This window comes from Macadamia integrifolia, chromosome 11 (assembly GCF_013358625.1).
Source record: "Macadamia integrifolia cultivar HAES 741 chromosome 11, SCU_Mint_v3, whole genome shotgun sequence".
In the NCBI taxonomy this organism is placed as follows: Eukaryota; Viridiplantae; Streptophyta; class Magnoliopsida; order Proteales; family Proteaceae; genus Macadamia; species Macadamia integrifolia.
In genome coordinates this window covers 14,737,009-14,748,109 of record NC_056567.1, presented here as the reverse complement: position 1 = coordinate 14,748,109, position 11,101 = coordinate 14,737,009, and the positions used below count along the sequence as shown (strand labels likewise).

General features: G+C 39.1%; 1 long non-coding RNA gene across 1 annotated transcript; it reads left to right on the top strand.

The window, feature by feature from the left end:
* Window positions 1-8,003: 8,003 nt before the first annotated feature.
* LOC122092860 lies at window positions 8,004-10,810 on the top strand. Its single transcript, XR_006144354.1, has 5 exons — window positions 8,004-8,144; window positions 8,612-8,777; window positions 8,931-9,024; window positions 9,544-9,617; window positions 10,467-10,810. It is a non-coding gene; the product is annotated as an uncharacterized LOC122092860 (long non-coding RNA).
* The last annotated feature ends 291 nt before the right edge of the window (window positions 10,811-11,101 follow it).

Here is an 11,101-nt window from a genome sequence, read left to right as displayed (position 1 = left end):
ATGAAATTTTAGTTTCATTTTACTATTCTAAGGACTAAGAACACATGCAAGGAGAAATTGATGGTAAATTTATGCATCCATTGCATAATTGAGGTGTGATCATCAAATTTAAGAACTTGGATACTGAAATCCCATTTTAGTTTTACTGTTTAAAGGTTTTAAGACATGGATTTTTACTGTTAATGATTCTAATGGTGCATGCAAGTGATTTAGGTTTGATCCTTCACATGTAAAATAAGATTAATGGTGAAATACAAGCATGCAATCTTAGATTGGAGGTTAAATTTTGATAGTTTGATTTTATGTCACCTATGTTGATGTAATCATGTGACTTTGAGGTCTGATTCTGAAATGCTCTTCTGAAATAGGTAATTATAATTAGTCAGTTGAAAATAAATTAATGGTGGACTGAGAAAATAGTGAATTTGAGGTGATACCTTCACTGATGTGAGCTTACAGCATAGAAACAAGGGACTGATGGCCAAAATAGAGGTGATAATCAATAGAGAAGGTGCAGAATTGATTTCTGCAGAAATTTGGTCTACCGGCGGGAGACTATAGGCCGGCCGGTTGTGCCGGAAGTCTCCAACCGATTAGACTCCCAGAAACTGAAATGGTTTCAGAACTGATATGAAACTCATTGGGCCTACTAAGGATCTATTAAATACCTAAAAAAGGGACAGTGTGCCCAACTACAGGAGTGAAAAGGGACCCTAAAGTGAGCCTAAACAGAAAGGGTAGAGACAAAAATAACCCTATCTAATCTAGTTTGACAATAATTATGATGTAAATATGTTATGAATGTTGATAGAATGATACACATTGGTTTAGGAACCTAAATCACCCGGCAAAGGATACACGGTGACGGAAACTCAACAGTAACAACTGTAATTTGGGTAACAAGGTGAGGAGTGCTTGACTTTATTTTATAGAGTGTTTCTACATTATTTTCTATTTTTGCATGAATTATGTGTATGTATGATTTGTTATGTTGCTGCTATGCATGTTGTTGCTATTAGTATCGGTTACCTTGTGAAAATGGATTAGTAAGACTGTGGACAAGTTTTTGGATTGCAAAGGTAAGTAAGGTAAGCCATTGTGATTATGTGATGGTATGTTGTGAATACGGAATGTGGCTATATGGATGTGGTCCACAGTTTTAACTGTGGTATTGACGGTCTGGGGCACAGTGTGGCCGAGGTGCATTTCCAGTACCTTGGGCCCAGAGGTCAGTGGCATAGTTATGATTGTGACTCTGGCGGCCTAGGGCATGGTGTCGCCGAGGTTCTGTCCGGTATTATGGGCCTAGAGGTCAGAGGATGTGTGATGTATGATGAGTGAAAATGATTGTAACATTGATGGTCTGAGGCACGGTGTGGCCGAGGTGCATTTTTGGTACTGTGGGCTTAGAGGTCAGTATGATAGTGATGGCCATTGTTGTGTGATATGGAAGTATATAGAATACATAGTTAGGATTCACAAACCCTGGTGCTACACCCCTTGCAAATAGGGGGTTAGGTACTAGGTAATCCCAAAGGGTGGTATGTTATTGAGAGTACGAAGTATTGTACTCCGAGATGGAAATAGCACAGGTGACTGATGTGTAGGATTTCGGGGCCATGGCTATTCACTGCATGGGTGACCAATGTGTAGGATTCCGGGACCATGGCAGTTCAGAGCATGGGTGATCGATGTGTAGGATTCCAGGACCATGGCTACTTGTTTGGGGTTACCTTTGGAGGTTTGCGGGGTGACCGATGTATAGGATTCTGGGACCTGCAGACTTTCACTTGCAGCGGGCTTGTATTCCTAAGGCCCAACGTACAGGGTAGGGAATGCCACCTATGCTGCATAGCACTTATACCATATGATGGACCTAGCAATGGAAATAGGAAAATAAATAAATGGATTCATATGCATCAGTCTGTGTGGAACTTACACTGCATCTTATGTTGTGTGTGCTTGCTCTTAATAGATTCATATACATTATATATCTATGTGTATTTTACACTGCATCTTATGTCGTGTGCGCTTGCTTGCCCCCCACCCCTTATTGAGCATTCTCGTGCTCACCCGTCTCCTTTATCCTTCCAGATGAGGCAGGATGAACTCTGGTAGCGGACGTGAGGTTTGTGTCTATGAGACACCAAGATGCTGATGAAATATGTAAGATGTAAATCTTACACATGTGGTTTGTTAACAGACAAATCTTGTATATCTGTAATTTGTCACTTTAGTACATCACCAGTGATATTTGTATGACTTATTTAGCATACTCTAATTTTAGTTGTGGTCTTGATGGCATTTGTGAAATTAAGACACTGCATTTGTGATCATGGAGAGTTAGGTTGACTGGATGAGGGTGTCCAGTGCCGCATACCTTGGCCAATTTTGGCACGGTGTGACATGAGCATACTATTAGACATAGTAGGGATTGAAAGACAATAGGAGTCATCATGATGTACAACAATATTAAGGTCTAAGCAATCCAACCCAACTCAACTCTAGGAGACTTGGCTGAATATAAAGCTATTGTACCTTTTGTGGAGTAGCTTGATAAGAGGCCTTTTGACCCAACGATTCTGCCCTGTGCCAAGCAGCAATGGCACTAAGCTAGTCAGCCCACCCCTCCAAGCCCCCTTATGTTATAATTTACTTGAATGTGTGTGTGTGTGTGTGTGTGAGAGAGAGAGAGAGAGAGAGAGAGAGAGAGAGAGCAAAGCAAGGCTTGTCCTTGTCTTCCTTATCTCATTCATATTCTTTTCTCCTCTTAGATATACAACCTTACCAGTTACCCAACCCTTTAATGAGTCCCTGGGCTTTCTAATATTAAGTGGTCGACCCTACTTCCTAATATTTAACTGAACCTGAAGACTTTAAGGGATTGGGCCAAGTACACAATGCACATTGTGAATTATTAAGAGGCTACCCAAAGCCACAACCACGCTCTTGCATGTTCCTTTTCTACTTTAGAGAAGGTACTGTAAGTGATATGTACCCTAATTAATTCTATGCTTCCACAATTGCATGTAGCTATAAACCATGATGAAAGGAAGTAAAGGAAGTATCCCAGTGATGTAAAAGATTTGGTTCAAAAAAAGAGAAACACTGAAACAAAAGAAGAACAAGAAGTCTGATTGTAGCATTCAAGAAGGGGAACGAAAACATAAATTTGTTAACGACTTTCAATTGATCAAGGTCCAACCCCAGCCCTCTATCGTCCAGAGAGATACTTACCTATGAATAACCAGATTAAATGCAATGCTTGTTGTTTCCCAAAGAATCGAACAACTTGTGAGAATCTGAAAAATAAAATCCAGAAATCAAATCACTCATCGAGCAAGCGAGAGAGAGAGAGAGAGAGAGAGACTTACCCAAGTGAGAGGTAATGGAGAATCGTAGGGAATAAAAGAGGAGCCGTGAGGGATGAGGGACAAGAGAGACGAGGGATGAGAGAGGTAGGTGAGGGTTTTGGGAAAGGATTAGCTTTTAAAGCTATTTTATATGGTATTTTACCATTATGACCTCAGAATTTATCCATTGCAGGACATGCATATTAAGGATTCTTAACATTCAGCACATAAACAACTGAAAATGGTTTTCAACAAAAAATCAAAAATGACTTTCAATTCTTTTTTATTTTTGTGTTTTTTCAATTTTTTTTGAATAGATTTAACCGCCCTAACTCCTACCAAATGCAGAAAAAACTGTTTCTGCAAACAAAAATCAAAAAGAAAAATTATACCAAAGAGGCCCTAAGTTGACTAATAGGGGTGCAATTTACCTTGGAACTTTTATTATGCTTTCCCATTGTAGATCTAGTAATTGGTGTCATGCAGGTTTTCTCTAGTATGGAGTAATTGACTTCATAATTTAGGAACTTCTTGCTTAGATAGTATATGGCTTGTTCTTTCTTTCCTTCTGAACTGTATTGTGTCAACGTTGCTCTCACTACTCCCTCGGTATCGAAACATATATTAATAAATTTAATCTTGGAGTTTGTAAACAATAGAGAATAAAAGAGAGAGAGAGAGAGAGAGAGAGAGAGAGAGAGAGAGAGAGAGAGAGAGAGAGAGAGAGAGATGGGAGTCCCAATCAATGAGACCCTACTTCATTCATTATATAGACTAGCAAATTACACTCCTAGTAGGAATAGGAAATCAATAAAATAAGAAAGAAATCTAACTCCTAATTCTAATATACTAACCACTTATAGTTAGACTAGAGTACTACAAAGGGGAGTCATGGCTTGCGCTAGACAACTGGCCACGACTTCTCTATTTCATACAACACTTCTAACACTCCCCCTCAAGTTGGAGCGTAGATGTTAATTATGCCCAGCTTGTTACAAATATAGTCCACTCTACCACTTCCCAAAGACTTAGTGAAAACATCTGCAATATGACTTGTAGAAATCACTCCTTGTTGTAATTTTTCTCGGACAAAATGATAGTCTATTTCAAATATGTTTTATACTCCCATGAAACACTGGATTTGACGCAATATGAATTGCAACTTGGTTATCACACCACAACTACATAGAAGAAGTACACTCAAACCCAAGTTCCATCAAAAGCTGCTTTACCCACATCAACTCACAAGTAACATGAGCCGTAGCATGATACTCAGACTCAGTGCTAGACCTTGCTATAATAGCCTGTTTCTTGCTCTTTCAAGACACAATATTTTCACCAATTAAAGTACAGTATCTTGTAGTTGATCTCCTATCAATAGGAGAACCAGCCCAATCAGCATCACAGAAACCTTTAATATGATTATGTCCATGATCAGACTACAATAGACAACGTCTTGGAGCTTTCTAAAGATATCTCAGAATACGAACAACAGCATCCCAATGTGAAGTTCGTGGGGAGGAAAACAATTGACTCACAACCCTGATAGGGAAACCAATGTCAGGTCGAGTTATAGTCAAATAATTCAGCTTTTCCACCCACCTCCTGTATTTCTCAGGATCTTCTAACACATCACCTCCTTCAGATTTAAGCTTCACATTTGGATCCATTGGAGTGTCAAGAGGTTTGGTCCCTAACACACCAGTTTTTGAAAGTAAATCCAAGACATACTTTCTCTAAGACAGAGAAATTCCTTTCCTTGACTGAGAAGCTTCAATCCCTAGAAAGTACTTCAACTTTCCTAGATCCTTAGTTTGAAAGTGTTGCTGCAAATGTGCTTTCAAACTTTGGATTCTTTTAAAATATCTCCGGTAATAACAATGTCATCAACATACACAACCAGAAATATCCACTTTGTATTAGATTTTGGATAGAACACAAAATGATCATTGTCACATCTTGACAGTCAAAATGTACAAATCACATCAGTGAACCTACCAAACCATGCTTGAGGAGACTATTTCAGCCCATACAAGGACTTCTTGAGCTTGCACACCTTCCACATTCCCCCTAAGCAACAAACCCTAAAGGTTGCTCTATATACACCTCCTCATGCAAATCACTGTGAAGAAATGCATTCTTCACATCAAGCTGAAATAATGGCTAATGAGATGAAGCCACAAGAGAAATCAAAACAAGAACAGAGGCCAACTTGGCAACAGGGGCAAAGGTATCTAGATAGTCAACACTATAAACCTGGGCATACCCCTTTGCGACCAATCGAGCCTTCAATTGGGCAAGAGAACCATTAGGATTAACCTTAACCACATAAACCCAATGACAGCCAATAGCGGCCTTCTTGCCAGGAGGCAATGGTATAAGATCCCAAGTCTGGGTTTCTTCCAAAGTAAGCAATTTGTCTTCCTTTGCTATCCTCCAGCCAGGATTAGATAATGTCTCTACAAGATTCTTAGGAATAGAATGACAAGAAATAGTGGAAAGATAGGAATAAAAAGACAATGACAAGCCCAAATAAGACACAAAATCAGCAATAGGATGTTAGGTATAACTCCTAACACCCTTGTGTTATGCAATAGGAAAATCTAAATTAGAGAAAGGAATACTTGGAGTAAGATCCATAGACAGGATGATGAGGTAGGTACCATAAAGAGAGGGGGTGCTGATGCTTCTTGAACATGATGAGTATAAACCTATGGAGCAACTGGTGGAGGAGCAGGTGGTGGTGGCAACTCTTTTTCTGTGGCAACCTGTGGAGTAGAATGATGGATAACATAAAGTGAAAGATCGTCATCCAACTTAAACAAAACAAATGACTCATTTGGATAGGGTGTGGACTCAAAGAAGGACACATCAGTAGTAACAAAGTATTTTTGAAGAATAGGAGAATAACATCGATATCCCTTTTGGGTGTATAAATAACCTAAAAAGAGACATTTAAGAGCTCGAGGATCTAACTTTGACAAACTTGAATGATGATCACGAATAAAGCAAACACATCCAAATACTCGAGGGGGAAGAACAAAAAGTGGGTCAGAAGGAAATAATAAAGAATGAGGAATACTAGCACACAAAATAGAGGAAGGCATAAGATTAATAAGATAACAAGCAGTGAGAATAGCATCAGCCCAAAAGTATTTGGCTACCTTCATTTCAAACATAAGTGACCGAGCAACCTCCATTAAATGATGATCCTTTCTTTCAGCTACTCCATTTTGTTGAGTATTTGAACAAGAAGACTGATGTATCATACCACAACCAGCCATAAACTAAAAAAATGGACTAGAAAAATACTCTTTTGAATTATCAATTAGTAGAATTTTGATAGTCACATTAAACTGAATTTGAATTTCAGCAACAAATGCACAAAAGATAGCAAATAGCTCAGAAATATTTTTCATTAAATAAATCCAGGTCATCTTGGAATAGTCATCAACAAAGGTAACAAAATAATTAAAACCCGACTTGGATCTCATAGGACAAGGACCCCATACATTCGAGTGAACCAAAGCAAAAGGGGACGTAGACCATTTATTAACCTAAGGAGAATAACTGACATGATGTAGTTTCCAAACTAACACGACTGACATTCTAAAATAGAAAGAGAATTAAAACTAGGATCAAGTTTTTGTAAACTTTGTAAAGACGGATGACCCAACTAGTAGTGAACCTGAAGAGGAGTTAGAGTACCCGAACAGGCTATAGAAGGAGAAATGCCTTCAAAAATGTACAGTCTCCCAACTCTACGACCTCTACCAAGCATCTTCCTTATCGTAAGATCCTGAAAAACACTTGAGTCAGAAGAAAAGGTTACAGAACAATTGTAAGCCTGTGTGAACTTGCTTACAAACAGAAGGTTAAATGGTAATTGTGGCAAATAAAGAACAGATGATAACTACATAGAGAAATTAATACAAAGAGTGTCAATACCATTGACCTTAACAATTGAACCATTGGCCAATGTGACATTAGCAGAGGATTTCTTAAAAGAAGAATATATACCTGAAATACCAGACATGTGATCCGATGCGCCTAAATCAATTATCCAGGGACAATAAGAAGAGGAAAGATATGATGTGATACCCTACTTTCTAAACCCAATCTAATTACCCGTATTGACTTGGTTTGATCATATAGGGGTTGAATCGGAGAGAACCGACACAAATATCATATGGAATATGGTAGCAAGGGTGACCTTGAACTCGGGTTGGCCTAACATGACCGAGCGGATACCAAGTGTAATACTTGCACCCAAGCCTTGCACTTGCATGCATCACGAGACCATGTGCAAAAAGTAAAGGTACGTACTAGTATTTGTGGGTGCCAACATAATCTAATATTATGTAGAAGTTTATGCATCACGAGACCATGTGTAAAAAGTAAAGGTACATACTAGTATTTGTGGGTGCCAACATAATCTAATATTATGTAGAAGTTTATTCCTATTGAAGCCCATCTGGGATATATCCGTTGGGGATATACCCACCTGAGATATAGCCCACCTGAGATATACCCACCTGAGATAGCCCATCTGAGAATTAAAAGATATTTTGGGGGGCCCAGGTATAAAAGAGGAGACATTAATTTTCTTTTCCCTCGTTAATGTTAGTTGGTCGGTGGGAGAGTAAAGAAGAGAGAGAAAGAAGAAGAAAGGAAAAGAGGAAGAAGAAGAAGAAAGAAGAAGGGAAAATCGACCGTAGAGCTTCACCGGAGCTGGGTCTTGGTATTTTGAGCTCGGATTAATGATCAGCTCGTCGAGATCTTCGATTTAAGGTAGGTATTATACACATTTTAAAGATTTTTAGGAAAATCCCTTTCTTAAACCCTCTTTTTGATTTTTGGGAAAGAACCCATTTAGATCTTGCTAATCCTACTTGGATAATCAAATATAAGGTCTAATGGAAGGTGTGTATAATGATTTGGAAGGATTTGGAAGGAGTGTTGGGAAGATTATGTTGACACCCACAAATAATAGGCTTGCACCCAAGCCTTGCACTTGCATGCACCACAAGGCCATGTGCAAAAAGTAAAGGTACGTACTAGTATTTGTGGGTTCCAACGTAATCTAATATTATGTGAAAGTTTATTCCTATTAAAGCTCACCTGAGATATACCCACCTTGGATATACCCACCTGAGATATACCCACCTAAGATAGCCCATCTGAGAATTAAAAGATATTTTGGGGGGCCTAGGTATAAAAGAGGAGACATTAATTGTCTTTTCCCTCATTAATGTTAGTTGGTCGGTGGGAGAGTAAAAAAGAGAGAGAGAAAGAAGAAGAAAGGAAAAGAGGAAGAAGAAGACGAAAGAAGAAGGAAAAATCGACCGTAGAGCTTCACCGGAGCTGGGTCTTGGTATTTTGAGCTCGGATTAATGATCAGCTCACCGAGATCTTCAATTTAAGGTAGGTATTGTACACATTTTAAAGATTCTTAGGAAAACCCCTTTCTTAAACCCTCTTTTTCATTTTTGAGAAAGAACCCACTTGGATCTTGCTAATCCTGCATGGATAATCAAATCTAAGGTCTAATGGAAGGTGTGTATAATGATTTGGAAGGTTTTGAAGGAGTGTTGGGAAGATTTAGAGTATTTGGAGGTTCTTAAGCAAAAGAAGTGGAATTTGGGGTTTCATTGGTGTTCTTGAGAAAGGGGTAAGAAATCTTAATTTTCTTTTGATTTGATCTTAGATCTATGTTGAGGGTACATGATTGAACCTTAGATAAGTGATTTGAGTAGCTAGATCATCCCCAAAAAAGTTCCCTAAGCTGAAGGAAAGTTGGGAATGAGGTTGGAAAAAATTTTGTTTAAAGACTGGGGGGTATTTTTACCCCACCAGTCTTCTTTCTGGTTTTAGCCCACCTAAGTTCCCAGAACTCAGTTTCTGGGCTTCGGTGAAACCGGCGGGCTGAAATCGATGGGCTACTATCTTCTAGTTCTGGCCCACCTGAGTTCCCAGAACTCAGTTTCTGGGCTCTGGTGTAGCCGACGGGCTAAAACCAGCAGGTTACTACTATCTTTGGCTCTAGCCCACCTGTCTTTTCAGAATTCCTAGAATTGGTCCAAATTTGATGGGTAACAACCATTTATGATTCTAAACCCGATTTTGGTGTTCAAACATGATGATTTTAACCCCAAAATAATGAAATGATAAACCATTATGTTTATGATAGGTTACACTCAATATACGTGTACCCACACATCGGATCTTTTTCGCACCGGGTACAAGCACCGTGTACATTTGCAGGTAAGTGGAGAGTTGACTCTGATTTAATTTCAGAATGTTATTCATTATTTAACATATGTTAGTCTAGCCATATCATCATGTCACTTGTGTGTAGACTAGACATCACATATGCCATATTATGCATTTGAATGTGCATTTACATAATATGCTATGCGTTGTGTTATGATTGAATATTCATTATGTCTCGATGTATGTGATGGAGGAATCTCATTTGGACATGATATGCATGCTAGTTTTAGATGCCATAGTCTGCTTGAAAATGTGTGAATGGTGGCTCGTGGTATGGGACGTTGTATCATTGTGTAATCGTACTATGCTCATATAGAGACATGTGACTAGAATGTGATTTACCCTTGTGCTACGACCCTTCCCAACAAAGGTTTATATGTTGGGGGATCATTGGGGGGAAGCATCGGGTTATGGTTGTCGAACTGCTGTAGTGGTTAGAAGTATGCACAGCTGATCGTTAGGACAGCCGGTAACCCCAGTGGTATATTTAAAGGACCAATCGTACTGCTTTTATTTTGGGTGGAGTCACCCATTTATTTTTTGTCATTTAAATTTTCAGGGAGTCGGCTTGCATTTTAAATTTTGGTACCAATGGTGGACCTTCTCCGATAACCCTATGGGTGTATCGCGGGATGGGTTCGTGGCTCGTACCCAGGGCATGCACTGTGGTTGTGAGTAGCACATAACCTATGACCTAGTAATGTTGTTAGGCTAATAGGGTTAAAATGAATTGCATATTGGTGCATTCATGTTGTGATTGTTTGTGTGATTTTATTTGTGTGATCTTCCTTTCCACTTACTAGGCTAGTGAGCTCATCCCATATGCACAACTCTTTTTAGGTGATTTTACAGGTTACCCGCTTGGTGATCAGGAGGCAGGCCCCAACGTGGAGTTTTCCTCTGAGGACTGGTGGGTCCCCGATGTGTTCGAGTACGGTGCCGATTGCACGAGCGAGGATTATGTTACATAACAGCTGTGACTCCTGAGTGCTTCTTTTTTATGTACTCCCTTTTTATTACTTGATGCTTAAATTGTTATATCTTTGCTTATATATCATGCCTTTGGGCCCAAATGTATTTAACTTTTATAACTCAATTTGGGTATCAAGTATTTGGGAAACAATGATAGGTATTATTATGAACAGGTTTTCTGCTGAAAACATAACTCTGATCTTAGTTTAGTAGATGTATGTTGTATTGCAGTTACTGCATTGTTGATCCTAGCAGGTTTGTGAGTTAACCGGTGTTAACTCAGTCACCGGCTCGAGAGTAGCAAGTGAAAGGCTGAGGTGCTTGAATCTAAAACTGATTGTACCGTGCAAATTCTTCACTGGTCATCTTGACCATCTTACAGTCAGATTGTTCAAGCTGAGAAGGTTCATTAACTGCAGCTGAATTAGCAAACTGCTTCTGAGGAGGTTTTCCATGAAGTTTCCAACAAAAACGTTGGATGTGTCCTGGCTTACCACAATGGT